This window comes from Crocodylus porosus, unplaced genomic scaffold (assembly GCF_001723895.1).
Source record: "Crocodylus porosus isolate Cpor-Errol unplaced genomic scaffold, CroPor_comp1, whole genome shotgun sequence".
NCBI lineage: Eukaryota > Metazoa > Chordata > Crocodylia > Crocodylidae > Crocodylus > Crocodylus porosus.
The window spans coordinates 118,945,238-118,959,902 of record NW_017728906.1 but is presented as its reverse complement, the minus strand read 5'-3'; the positions used below and the strand labels follow the sequence as shown (position 1 = coordinate 118,959,902).

The following is a 14,665-nucleotide window of genomic DNA, read 5'->3' as shown; positions in this document are numbered from 1 at the left end:
GCCTAGAATTTTTATCATCAGTGACTGAAGAAGCTTAGCCATTGAGGAGATTTGCTTGCTTAATGCATTTCAAAATGTCTCTGGAGGAAAACTTATTCTTTAACTACTGGCTCTGAGGGTAAGATGAGAAATAATGGTACTAATGAGAATTTAAGAGACTGAGTTGTATGGGGATTCCGTATCTCTTTGTTAATGCAAAAAAAAGTAACAGTGTTTGATCAGTTTTTAGTACATGCTTATCTAGTGGCTTTGGCTAACAGTGGCTCAAGGAAGCTTACTGTTAAAAGATGTGTTAATAAGACACCACCTTCATTTCTTCTGAGAAATGAAATCAAGTATCTTTTCTCTTACCTGAACTACAACCCACAAAGACTGGAGTGAACTTTTTTTTCAATAGATTATATGTAGTAGCTTGGACCCTTTACCAAAGAACAACTTCAAGGGGTCTTCTGAGTAAAATGGCACTGGGCATATCTACTTGAGACACTGACTGTGCATTAGCCTGATACTACTGTGCAGTACCACTGCATAGCAAAACCCCTGATGTGACGATACTGCAAGGTAGCATTAGGTTACTGTACAGTATCATCATAAAGAGGTGTTTGCTGGAGCTACTGTGCAATAATTCAGATTACTGTGCCTTTATTTAGTACTAGTTTATTAACAAGTACTTAATAAATGCATAGTAACCAATGCACAATAGTATCTCATGTAGACGTGGGCACTGTTACTTTGGGATAAATTTTGGCTTCCTCTTGTGAGGTTACCCACAATGAATCTTCCTTCATTTTTATTCTTCCCATACAATGGTTACACATCTTCAAGGTCTGTGTGCTCTGCATATATCTGTTTAACATAATTTTGATGTCAATAAAATTAAATGGTTAAGGTCTCAAGCATAAGATATAGCCCACTATATACATTGAAAAATCTCCAGGTACCTTGAACTGTTAAAAGTCCCTTATAGATTTTGTCAATTAGATATTGTAATAATGATTTCTGAGACTGAAATATATCCTTTTTAGCTATAGTAGAAAATTACCTTGAGAATTTGGGAGCATTTTCTTTGTATCATATTTCTTATTTGCACTTTTTTGCAATTTAGCTACAGATATTAGGGGTGTGCAAAGCAGGCCCTATTCAATTTGGATTTGGATTCAGCCCAAATCAAGGACAGTGATTTGATTTGTTGATTCAGATTACTGTCCCTGATTCGATTTGGCTGAATCAGAATCTAAAGATCTGATGCTGATTCAGAGAATCATCGATTTGGCTATAGACACAGCTTTAAACGTATTTCCTACATACCTCGAGCTATCAGACGCAGCTCATGGATGCTGGGGTGAATGGAGCATCCCACAGGAGCACGGAGGCCCCCCATGTGCTCTCCAGCAGACCCAGAAGTGGACTTGAAATGCTTCTGGTCCGCTTCTGTGTCTGCCACCAAGAGCTCTGCGGACCACCCCATGCTTCTCTGGGATGCTCCATCTGCAGCAGCACTGCATCATTCATGAGCTGCCTGCTACCTTGAGATAGGTAGAAAAAACATTTAAAGCTGTGTTTATATCTAAATCGCTCAATCTTTCTGAATCTCTCTGCATTGATTTAGAGGGTTCTGATTAATAGAGGGTTCTGATTAATAGAGATTAAAGGCTCTCCTGATTCAATTCGGATTCAGATTCAGTCACTGAATCTGGCCGAATCTCTGCTGAATCTAGTCAGGGACCGAAGCTTCGCATAACCCTAACAGATATCATATTGAGAAACAGCAGATTGGTTCTAATTAATAAGTAAATTAGTGGAGTATATAATGATAAATCTAAAGCTGATATCTTGGGATCATAGGAGTCAAAATATTAATTAGGAGTTAGATCGCGGTGAACACAGAAAAGTCATATTAATTCAAGGCCTTGAGACTAGATATATTACTACATGATATATGATTAGTAAATCTAAGTAATAAATTAGTAAATGGGCTAAGAACCTATTCAGGAATTCATGTTTACTAAATCCCCTCACTTACAACTGGGGTTACTATACATCTGGGTTTTCTTGGACATGTCCTGTTTTTGGATCCTCCAATCTCCATCTGGGCGTTTTTTTGAAATCTGAACTAACATCCAGGATTTTGTTCCACTCCACTGGCAGGAGTAGGGGGATGGTGATTGGAGGTGAGAGTAGGGGGAGGGTGAATTGATTGTGTACTGCCATAGCCTCAGTCATTGGTCCCAAATAGAGCTACTGCATGCTGGGCAGGACAATCCAGGATAATATGTTACTGCTTTGTGACCTGGTGACAGCCATGAATCTCTTTGGACTGAATGTCGGGCTCGTCTCCTTGGTGCAGGGGAAAGCATTTGATAGGGTTAACCACAACTACCTTTTTCAGACCCTAGAGGCCTTTGGCTTTGGACTGGTCTTCACCTCCACCCTCTGGGTATTGTACCGAGATGTCTCCATTCTTTTAAAAATGATCGGTGTGCTCTGTGCTCCATTCCCAGCTCACAAGGGCATCTGCCAGGGCTGCCCACTCTCAGGAATGCTGTACACTCTGGCCATTGAGCCCCTGCTTCATGCACTGTGATGGTGCCTGACTGAACTTGTTCTTCCATTGACCTCTGGTTTGGTTGGTGGCCCACCAATTAGGCTGATGGTGTATGCAGATGATGTGACCATTCTCAGCGGCCAAGTTGATATCCAGTCACTGGTGGACTGCCAGCATGCTTATGAGCATGCTTCCTCACCTCACATAACTGGCCTAAGAGCAAAACTCTACACCTTGGTGTTCAGACCAATCATCCCCCCCACAGACCTGTCCAGGGGTCTTACCTGACAGTACAAGGGCCTTAAAGCTCTGGGGGTGTTCCTCAGCCCATCAGTCTTCCCAGCCCAGAATTGGGATGCCCTGCGGTGGTGATGCCTCCTCTTGCCCCCTACATGCTCTGACTGCCTCAGCCAAGGAAGCTGGGGTGGCCAGTGGCTGTGGTGCCAAGGTCCTGTCAGATGATGGGGCTCAGGCCTTCTCCTGGCCGCTCTCCCCTATCAGGCCTTATCTGAGGTGGCTGGCCTTGGGATTGCAAGTTGGGAGCAGTCTGGCCCATCCCCTATGAAGAGTGGGCCATCTGCCACCAAGAGGAAGAGAGGAAGGTGAAGGCGGCCTCTCAGTATACCCCATACCCGCAGGGACCCTCCTTATCTTGCACCGGGGGGCTCCTGCTGGAGACCCTGACCCCACTCCATCTGTCATGCCAGTGACCCTGTTGACTGTGGATGGGAATGGCTGGGAGGTGGGGGAGGTGGAGGTGGGGGTCAGAAGTCTATCTCTCAGCTTCTGGAGTCAGGTGGCAGTAAAAGTCATTCAGAATGCCTCTCTTCTGGAGGCCCGATCCAGGGAGCAGCACAGGAGTCTGCTGGCCTCTTGGTCATGTCCCAGCCTACTGAATTTGAGGAAGCTAGTGAGAAGGAGATCTGACTTTCTGGCTGTCCCAAGTGATCTCAAGAACAGGTTGACCTCTCTCCCTGCAAGAAGGCTGGGATCACTCTCCCAGAGACTGTCCCTGACCTGGATGATGAGAGGAGGCTGATGTATCTAGACATTGAGGGTGTAGACACTGTGTTTGTGGGTGAGCTTCCACCCGGGGTGCAGCCTCACCATGCTTCTGTCAGAAATGTCCAGCCCATGTTGGCAGACCCCCCCTGGGTCAACACTGACTATGGGAGTCTCCTGGCCCTTTTGAAACAGATCAAAGGACAGAAGAATGTAGTGGGGTGCATAACCCCTTGGTGCACAGATCCTAAACTACTTGTCGGGGTGCCAGAGCTGCATCCAAACTTATGCAATAGGATCTAGGCATTTGGCAGATGGCTTACTGTCTGGAGAAGCTCACACACTGGGTGAAAGATGAGTGGGTCCTGGAGAGGGTGAGGTCCCTGGAGTAGAGTAGGGCATGATGGGCCTTCCCCAACCTTTCTCTTTTTTGCTTTGCTCTTGGGTGCTCTCTCTTCCACCTACATCTTACCTCTCTTTCTTTCCCACCACCCATGGCAGTCATGACCATTGGCACTTTTAACATCAATGGCTGTTGAGGTCCGGTGAAACAGGAGGTCATCCTGGAGCTTCTGCACAAGAAGCAGCTGGCTGTCACCTTCCTCCAGGAGACACATTCTGATGGGTTCAAACAGGTGGCTTGGCACACTGCCTGGTGAGGCCACTTGTTCCTGAGCCATGACACCAACCTCAGCACTGGGGTCACAACTCTCCTATCACCACAACTACAGCATGATATGATGGTGGTGCGGGAGGTCATCCATGGCCACCTGCTGACTGTTTGCATCATCCTAGCACATCACCACCTGCTACTCATCAACATCTACACACCCACTGATGGCCAGGAGAGGGTCACTTTCTTCAAGACCTTGGCCACCCTCCTGCATGATGCTAGTGAGGATGATGACCTGTTTCTCATAGGTGGGGACTTTAACTGCACCATTGACACCTCGCTCAACTGCATGGGGCCTGAGCCTCACCTGCCCATAGTCCACAAGCTGCAGTCTGCCCTGGAGACTGCATCCTGATGTATGCCAGTACACCTGGGCCAGGATGACTGCCACTGCTCTTACTATGGCCTGCCTTGACTGCCTTTATATCACCAGGCACCATCTGCCACTCCTGTGCAGTAGCCACATTGTTCCTCTACCCTGTCAAATCATAGCCTGGCCTGCTTTGAACTGAACCTGCCAGGGAGAGCCTGCATGTGGGTGCCATATTGGTGCTTCAGTGTCAGCCTGCTTCAAGACTCCTACTTCCAGGACTGCTTTGCCCACTTTTGGTGTGTCTGGAAGGCCGCAAGACTAAGCTACTCTTCCTGGAAGCTATGGTGGGATGTGCACAAGGTACAGATCTGGGCTATATGCCAGCAGTACACCCAGCTGGCTACAGATGAACTGCACTACCATATCCAAGAGCTGGAGGAAAATGTAGCAGAGCTTGAAGCCACCCTGCTGGCTGCCAGCAGTGATGTGGTGCTGCTTGAGAGCTTCTGATTCCACAGGAAATGCCTGCATGACTTGGCGGGAAGCACAGCCCATGAAGCAAGGATCCACACCTGCTGCCAAGAGCTGGCAGAAACTGACACCCCCAACCCACTGCTTCTTCAACTTGGAGTAGTGGCAGGCAGCAAGCAAAGCCTTAAATCACCTCAAGACCCCTGAGGGCTGGGTAATTATGGACCTAAGTGAAGTACATGAGCATACTGTTGCCTTCTATCATGACACATTTGCAGCTGAGTTGTCTTGCTCCAAGGCCATGAGAGAACTTCATGAGGGCCTGCCACATCTCTGTGTCCTGGAGGCCAACAACTTGAGTGGGAATTGGCTCTGGAGGAGCTGGAAGCTGCAGTGGCTGATCTCACCTCTGGCAAAGCCCCAAGCATCGCTCTGAAGCCCTTCTGAGCTCCTGCAGCTCAAGTATCTTCTGCAAATTTCTCCCAATTCCCTGTCCCCCCTGTTCCTCTCCCCACCCCCCCAAACCATTGCCTATCCCCTGCCTGTGCTTCGGGACCCCCTCTTTGCCCCTTTTCCCCACTTTCTGAGCATTTTCCCCTGGGCTCTGGCAGCCTTGTTTGCCTCTGCCCCTCCCCCACCCCTGCCTGTGCTCTCCCTTTGACTCCTGCTGCCTTCTTCCTGCAGAGCCCTTACCTTGGTCTCTACCATCTCCTCCTGCCTTAGGGCTTGCCTACAGCCCCTGTGGGATTGCTCTGCCCCCCGGGGCCGATTTTGGGGCTGCTTCAGTTGGAGGCTTTTCTTTTTTTTTTCCCCTCTCTGGAAGAGTTAACTCTCTCCTGCCTGGCCTAGCTGCCAGCAGCCAGGGCACATGGCACAGGCATGTCTCTGCAGACTTTCCCCTCAGCCATGGCTTGTGGGTACATAACCTTCTCCATGTCAGGGTGGAGGACTGCGCCGGAGCTCTGGCAGACCTGCTGGGACACCGCAGTGTCTGGTATGCCTCCCGGGTAAACTTAGTGCCCATCATATATTTGAGCTCTCCCAGCCTGGTGAGGGAGGTGTGTGCGTCGGGGCTGGAGATCTCGGGGGTCCACCATTTGGTTACACCCCTGCAGACTCTGGCAGTGCAGGTGGTGGCTTCCAATGTCCCCCCACACCTGCCAGACCAAGACCTCACCAAGGCACTCGAGTGCTATGTTGTCCTCACCAGCCCCTAGTGTAGGCTGACCATGGAGGGCAGGGACCCCAAGCTCAGGCACGTCCTGTCTTTTTGGAGGCAGGCATTCATGCTCCTCACGGGTGGCACCCAGAAACTGCCTGTCTCCATGACCTTCATGTTGGATGGGAGGCCCTACATGGTGTACCTCTCCGAGGGTGGGAATACATGCCTCTGCTGCAACAGCAGCTCCCACCTGGCTGCCCAGTGCCCACTGGGGCAGTCAGCTGGGGCACCAGCTGCTGCACCCACACGGGGGGATTGTGTATCCACCTCTGGTGTGGAAACCTCATCAAAGGATGGGGTTGGGAGATCCTCCAAACCCCCCTCCACCCCTACTCCATCTGGGGAGATTGACCCCTCTGGTGCTGGCATGCCACCCGGAGGGGGGCTGGGATGTCCTCCCAGGTTTCTCCTGCCCCTGTGGTGACTGATGCCCCACCCGGTGGAGGGGCTGGGGAGTCCTTCCAGTCCCTCCCTGTCCCAGTTCTGCCCGGGGTGGCTAACATCTCAGGTGCTGGGGCCACATCAGGTGGAGCAACTGAGACCTCCCCTCCACCTCCCTCCACCCCTGCCTCAGTCAAAGTGGTGGACTTGGAGGTGGTGAGCCCCAAGCAGCCTGACCCATCCCCTTCAGGGGAGGTGCCGGATGCTACTAAGAAAGCTAAGAGCAAGAAGCAAAAAGGAGCTTCAAAAGGGGCGCCTGCCCCTTTTGGATCTGCCTCTGACAGCACCGGGGAAAATGTAGCCAAGGAACCTGACCCCACCCTGCCTGCTCCACCCCCAACACCCTGCCACCTCAAGTCAGGACTGAGGTTGTCCAAGCACTGTCTAGCAATCCTTCACCCCCATCCCAGCTCATGGGGCTTGTGAGTGGCAAGACAGAGAGAGAGTGCCTGCCTCCCCAGCATCAGGCACAGGAGACAGCAGAGGGTCCTGCCACCCCCACCCCCACCCGCTCCCCTGCCCACTGAAGCTGATGAGGAGGAGATGGAGTGCCTGCCCTTGGAGTGCTGCAAGTGGCCCTGGGAGCAGGATGACATTTGCCCCCCAAAGCGGATGGGGATCAATCTCCTGGAGATGGTCCATGACCCAGATGCTGAAGGGGACCTGCCAGGGAGCCTGGCACCTTCACCGGTCTCACTGGGAGGTCCCCTTCCAGAGTACAGTCCCATCCATTCTCGGTCGGCGACATCCAGCTGCTGCTGGAGAACCCACCCTGGGTGGGCCCCAGCTATGGAGGCCTCCTAAACCTCTTAGACCAGACCAAGGGCCAGAGGAATGTGGCAGAGAGTATCTGGCAATGGTGTCCAGACCCTGCGCAGTTTGTCCGTGCTGCTAGTGACACGGCAAGGCTCATGCACCGGGACCTGGGCATGCATCAACATTCCTTCTGGCTTGAGAAGCTGATGACCCGGGTGAGGGAGGTGTGGGGCCGAGCCGGGCCCACGGAATAGGGTTGGGCAAGAATAGGCCTTCCCCTGTCTCTGTAGTTTTTGCCCGGCTCTATCACCTTCTCTCCCATCGGTACTCTGCCTACTCTTCCTCTCTATTCTCCTGCTCATGGTGGTTACCACCATTGCCTCGCTAGACACCAACAGCTGCAGAGACCCAGTGAAACAGACAGCTGTCCTGGAGGGCTTGCAACAAAAGCGGCTGGTGATCGCCTTCCTCCAGGAGACGCACAGTGATGTGTATGTCCAAGCTGATTGGCACGCTGCCTGGAGAGGCTGCTTATTTTTGAGCCACAGCACCAACCTCAGTGCAGGAGTGGCAACTCTCCTCTCGCCATAGCTGCAGTATGACTTGGCAGTGGCACAAGAGGTTGTTCCCAGCTGGCTGCTGACCGTCCATGTCACCCTGGCACACCAGAGCTTGCTCCTCATCAATGTCTGTGTGCCCACTGATGGGACAGAGAGGGTAGCCTTCCTCAAGACCCTGGGCAACCTCCTGAGAGATGCCAGCAAGAATGCTGACCTGCTCCTCATGGGTGGGGATTTCAATTGTACCACTGACGTGCTGCTAGACTGGACAGGGCCAGAGCCGCACCTGTCTTCAGCCCACAAGCTGTGAACCATGCTGGAGGCGGCGGATCTCGTTGACGCCTGGTGGGTCCTCCACGCTGACACACACCAATACACCTGGGCAAAGATGAGTGCCAGTGGATTCACCATGGCCCACCTCAACCACCTTTACATCACCCAGCACCACCTGCTGTTACTACACAGCAGCCACATCATCCCGTCAGGTCTTTTGGACCATGCCCTGGTCTGCTGCGAACTGAGCCTGCCTGGCAGAGCATGCATGCAGGCCCCTTACTGGTGTCTCAGTATGAGCCTGCTGCAGGACACCCGCTTCAGGGACTGCTTTGCCCACCTCTGGAGGAGCTGGGAGGCTGCGCAAGCAGACTACCCCTCCTGGAGGCTGTGGTGGGACATGGGGAAGACCGTGTTTCGGGCATTCTGCCAGCAGTATTCCCAGTTGGTGGCAAGTGAGAGCTGCTGCTGCACCCAGTAGCTGGAGGAGGATGTGGCAGAGCTTGAGGCAGCCCTCCTCCATGCAGGAAATGATGCGGTGGTCCTCGAGAACCTCCGGTCCTGCAAGAAATGCCTGTGGGAGCAGGCAGAGGGTGCGGCCTGCAGTGCGCGGGTTCGTGCCCGCTGCCAGAAACTGGCAGAGGCCGACGCCCTGACCGGCTTCTTCTTTGGCCTGGAGAGATGGCAGGCTGTGGCAAAGATGCTGGACCATCTCCAAACCCCAGAGGGATGGCTGCTCACGGACTTGCGCAAAGTGCAAGGGCATGCCGTCGCCTTCTGTCAGGACTTGTTTGAGGTTGACCCCATTTTCCCAGAGACTGCTCAGCAGCTGCATAAGGACCTGCCATGCCTCGGCACTTCGCAGGTCGAGGCCCTGGAGTGTGAACTCTCCCTGGCTGAACTCGAGGCTGCTGTGGGGGGACTTGCTTTGGGCAAGGCCCTGGGGCTGGATGGACTACCCATAGAATTTTACAAAGCCCTCTGGCCCCTCCTTGGGCTCAGCCTCCTCTGTGTCTTCCACGAGAGCCTCACTGAAGGGACCCTGCAGACCAGCTGCTGCCGGGCAGGGCTCACCTTACTGCCCAAGAAGGGGGACCTGGGCTGCCTTAAGAACTGGTGGCCCTTCTCCCTTCTGTGCACCAACTATAAGATCCTGGCGAAGGCACTGGTGAACCGTTTCCGCACTGTCATGGCCTCCATCATCAGGCCAGAGCAGAGCTACTGTGTCCCAGGCAGAACCATCCAGGATAACCTGTTTCTGCTGCATGACCTGCTCATGGCCATGGAGCTTTTTGGCCTGGACGTCGGCTTGTCTCCCTGGACCAGGAGAAGGCCTTCGATCGCGTCGACCACCAGTACCTGTTCGGCACCCTCACAGCTTTTGGCTTCAGGCCTCTTTTCATTGCAGCCCTCTGGGTCCTGTACCATGACGCCTCCAGCCTGCTCAAGGTGAATGGCATGCTGTGCTCCCCATTCCCGGTGCATCACAGCATACACCAGGGCTGCCTCCTCTCGGCCACGCTGTACGCACTGGCCATCAAACCGCTACTGCATGCTCTGTGACGTTGCTTGACCAGCTTAGCCCTGCCACTGGCACCGGGCCTGACCACCAGCCCTCCAATCCAGCTGACAGCATACGCGGATGATGTGACAGTCTTCCTGGGCAGACAGGAGGATGTGCAGGCCCTGGTGGACTGCCAGCGCACCTACAAGCTCACTACTTTGGCTTACATCAACTAGGGCAAGAGTGACACACACTCCTGCTTGGGACGTGGACCGGCAGGCCACCTCCAGACCTACCGGAGGGCCTCGCCTGGCACCGGGAAGGCCTCAGAGCCCTGGGAGTGTTCCTGGGGCTGCCAGCCTTTGCAGCCTGCAACTAGGAGGGCCTGGTGGAGGGAGTGGAGACTCGCCTGCAGAGCCGGCGCCGGCGCTTGCCCGCCCTTTCCTACTGCAGCCAGGTCCTCATCACCAACCTGGTGGCGGCCCTGTGGCACCACTGCACCGTGCTGAACCCTTTTCAGGAGACTGCAGTGGCTCCTGGTGGACTTCCTCTGGAACGGACGCCACTGGCTCCCACGAGCTTCCCTTTACCTGCCCACCACTGAAGGGGGCCAGGGCCTGATCGACCTGGCCAGCAGGGTGGCCACCTACCGCCTGCAAGACTTCCAGCAGCTCCTGTATGCCAAGGGCCACCTCCCATGGTGGCACCTGGCATGCTGGTTCCTGCACCAAGTAGGGGGCCTTGGCTTTGTCCAGGAGCTCTTTATGCTGGACCTCACCTTCCTGAATGGGGGGTTCCTTCCCCTGTTCTATCACAGCATGGTGCGAGTCTGGCAGGCTACTTTCCATCTCTGTCTCGAAGCCAGGCGCCTGCATTTCCTGCAGGTGCTTCAGGAGCCCCTCGTCCACAACCCAGCCCTGCAGCATGTCACGCCAAGTCTGGCCTCCACCAGCCTCATGGCTGCTGTCATCAAGGTGCACATCACCCACCTGGGGCACCTCCTGGACCCTGCTCAGTTGGGCTGGCTGACATCCAAAGACCTGGCTGCCCAGATGGCACTGCCCTCTGTCCGCACTGTGGGTCGGCTTCTGCACGCCGTTAGGGCCACCTTCCCAACAAAAGCATCGACCACCTTAGAACACTACATCCAGGCTCACCAGGCCCTCCCCATCACAGACACCGCAGCTGACACCTTCCTACCACTGGCAGTCATCCCAGCGGTGGCCAGTGAGCTGGCTGGCCAGCCCAACATGCTACTCAGGCTCCATGTGCCACCCAGCAGCAATACAGACTGCCCCTTTGGCACGCTGCCCTGGAAGGGACTCTACACATGGGTGGTGTGCACCTGGCATGCCCAGGTGGTGGCCAGCCGCCCTGACACCATGTGGCGGCGGCACCTGACATGGCCCGGGACCCCAGCGTGGTGCACATTGTACAAGGTGCCCACCGACAAGAAGATGGGCAACCTCCAGTGGAAATTGGTGCTTGGCATCCTGGCCACTGGCACCTTTGTGTGCCACCTGAACCCGGTGGCCTTGGTGGCCTACCCCTTCAGCCCAGGGGTGCTGGAAGAGGACATTTTCCATGCCTTCCTTGACTTCCCCTGACTGCAGCCACTCTTTGCCGCCCTTGGGGCACTGCTTCAGGCACTGGGCCAGGACTTCTCAGAGGAAACCTACATCCACTCCTTCCCATACTGGGTGGCTGAGCAGGCTGCAGTGAGCCTGGCCAACTTCCTGGTGGGCCAGGCCAAGATGGCCACCCTGAAGAGCCAGCAAAACCGTCTCACCGGAACTGGAATATACGACACCCTGCAGCTTTTCTGCCTGCTGGTGTGGGCGTGCCTCTCTTGAATTTGAGCATGCAGTCCTCCAGCGGACGGTGTCCACCTTTGAGGAATGCTGGGCCGTCCACGGGGCACTGTGCCGAGTCAAGGCAGGACGCGTGCTCCTTGCCCTGTGACACCACCAGCTCCTCAAGGTGCAGAGGTGCACCCAGCAAGCTGAGACCTTGGGCTTTGTCCAGGTGGGCTGACCTCTGATGTCCTGAGGCCCCCCTGGGTGTCCCCCCAGGCAAGAACTGTAAATACTTCTTTTGTTCTTTGTGTGGGGTTTTGTTTTTTTTGTCCAAAGTGTGCAGGCAGGCCTTGCAGGCCATGAGCCCAGGCCTTGTCCTTGAGGCCCAGATCCTCAGACTGAACTGTACATAATTTCTACTGCCCACCGTTTGTCACCCTTCCTGGAATAAATGTCTCTTAAAAGTCAAAGTCTTTTTTTCTTTCTTTCTTTCCCCTCAATTTTTTGTTGTTGAGACATATCAGAGTTTTGTCATTCTTTGACTTTTTGGGGAAAAAAAAGAATACCACAGAATCAAAGCAAGGGAATTATATTTGAAAAATGAACTCATAGATCTATGATACTAACTTCTGGTAACCCTCAATGGAAGTTTATATACCATGCATACATTTACCATAACGTTCCCTTTTAAATAGAATTTTAAAAAAATGTTTTAATGAGGAAAAAGCCATGGAATTATTCTTGAGTCCCTACAGTACAGAATGTTATTGCTGGCTATACTTAACATACTAATTTGTGAAATAATGATATTTTTTAGGATGTCTGCTTCACATCTTAAAGGTTTTAAGTATGCCATATTCAGAGACTATTTCTAATCTATTGTATATTCTTATACATAGTATGTATCAGTTGAATTATTCAATTCTGTTAACAAAATAGAAATGAAGATGCATTGCAATTTCATATCACTGCATATTCCAGTTGTGTATCTAGAGGAAGACAACTGGGGAAGCTATCTCTGGCTCTGATTTGGGATATGGGGCGCAGGAAAAAATGGCTGCTGGTGCAGTCACACAATTGCTCTGACAACCTGGCGGCAGCCAGAATTTTCAACTTCCCCCGTGTGTGACAGCTGCTCAGGGCCCCTCACTGCATTTTTATGCCTCTAAAATATTCAGATGTTTTCTGATATATCTGAAAACAAAAACAATCAGACCAATACATTCATTAGTTGGGAGAATTCAGTTCTAAGTTTAATGCTGGCTTATTGTTCTTCATTTTTCTGCATCTGAACATGCATGATTAAGTCACAGTAGCATACAAAAGAATGCTTTTGAATTTTGTATTGTACTCTTACTCACATGGTGTAGGACACAGCTTTTCTTGGGTTGTTGTGGGGCTGAACTGAGGATTTAGAGTCTCTCAGGTTCAATAACTTAAAATAAATAACAAACTAAAACAACAAGCTCAGAGCTATACCTAACTTCCATAGGTTGGGAAGTCACAGAGAAAAAAATCTCCCCTTGTAGTGTTCCCATTAGTCCATATAGCACACTAGGATGTGCTATATATTATTAATACAAGGGCTTCCATAAAGAGTAAAGTAAAAGCTTAAGTACTCCTTCATCAGGTGCATGAATAAATCATTAGCCACAGCTTAAACCACTCAGCACCTACCAAGAAAAAAATAAAGTTTTGTTTTTTATTAGGATTATCATGGCTCCCAGAAGTTATCACAAGTCATGGAACAGGACCCTATTGAGCCAAATTCTGTACAAATACAAACCAGAAAAATGTCCCTAACAAAAAGAATTTACAAGGTAAGATAACTGTGCCTTAATTTTTAAATACCTGAGAAGTCCTACTGAAATAAACAGTGCTATTCAGGTTCTTAAACTTAAACACTTGCTATTTTTATGTTCTTAAGCTTTGATCAAAGATGCCTAAATATGAAAGTTATTATCCAAAATATAATACCAACAGATCATATTATCTTTCATCTCATATTATTGCAATTAAGTAACAATATGAATGTACATTAGTTTTCAGAAATAGTTTTCATCTATATTACAACTTAATATAATAGCACCATGTACTGCCTACCACCACCTCAGGCACAACCCCTGTGCATCCTTCCATGCTTCATATTCACTTTTTTTTCCTCTGACCAAAAGTAGTTTTCCTCCAAGATTTTATATGTTAAATGTACTTCTCTCTTAAAGAGATTTTTTTTTTTTGTGGTGCTTAGACGCACTACATTTGTCCTCATTAATAACTTAAAAGCAAACATAGAGCAAGCTAGTTAGGAAAAGCTGCTTTCTACTTTCCTCCTAAAACACAATCTGATGTTTTGGAGTCTTTTAATCTAATAAGTCCCTCAAAACACTTTATAGATGTAAAACGATATAGGCCTCATTTAGGAAAGTACTTCAGCACATGGGCAGCCCCACTGACTTCATGAACCTAGGTAGAGAACCTAGGTAAGTATTAGAGAAGGAGGTTTTCAAATTCTTTAGAAAATTGTCTGGGATTCCTTTTTCTTAAACAATTATGTTAAACATATAGTTCCCACAATTATTTACCTATATATAAAGATGAAAATTGAAATTGTATACTAACCACTAAAGTGACTCCTAGGAAATCATTTGACCTGTTGTCTGTGTTTTAATGATTACATGTGTACAATGTTGCTAATAATAATAATAGTGTGGCACTTTTTAATCAGTTTAACTTGTAGCCACCGAGTTAAATTCAACACACACACACCAGATGTATACACCAAAACAATAGTAAGTTCATCCACTTCTATATGTGTATATGTTACCTAGCTAACACAATAATATGGAAGAGCACAAAATCAAGTGGTCCTGTTCTACAAATATCTCCTGTCCTTATTTTTATCTTATTCTATAGATGTTGCTTCACAAAATTTCCCAAAAAAGACACCATAAAGTTTACCTAAGTTTGCTTATAGGAAGGGCACAAAGAATTGGATTAAGTAGTAAGTATTTGTACTTCCTGAGCAGAAAGATCGCTGTTAGCTAAGTCTGGAGCACTGTTGTCAAGCTATATTGTCAGGCACCACTACAAGGCTAAAAAATGTGAGAGT

The 14,665-nt window shown here is 50.6% G+C and overlaps 1 long non-coding RNA gene across 1 annotated transcript; it reads left to right on the top strand.

Moving 5' to 3' along the window:
* Positions 1-603: 603 nt before the first annotated feature.
* Positions 604-10,464, top strand: LOC109306109. The gene is made up of 3 exons (XR_002099857.1): positions 604-616; positions 10,155-10,157; positions 10,281-10,464. It is a non-coding gene; the product is annotated as an uncharacterized LOC109306109 (long non-coding RNA).
* Positions 10,465-14,665: the final 4,201 nt, after the last annotated feature.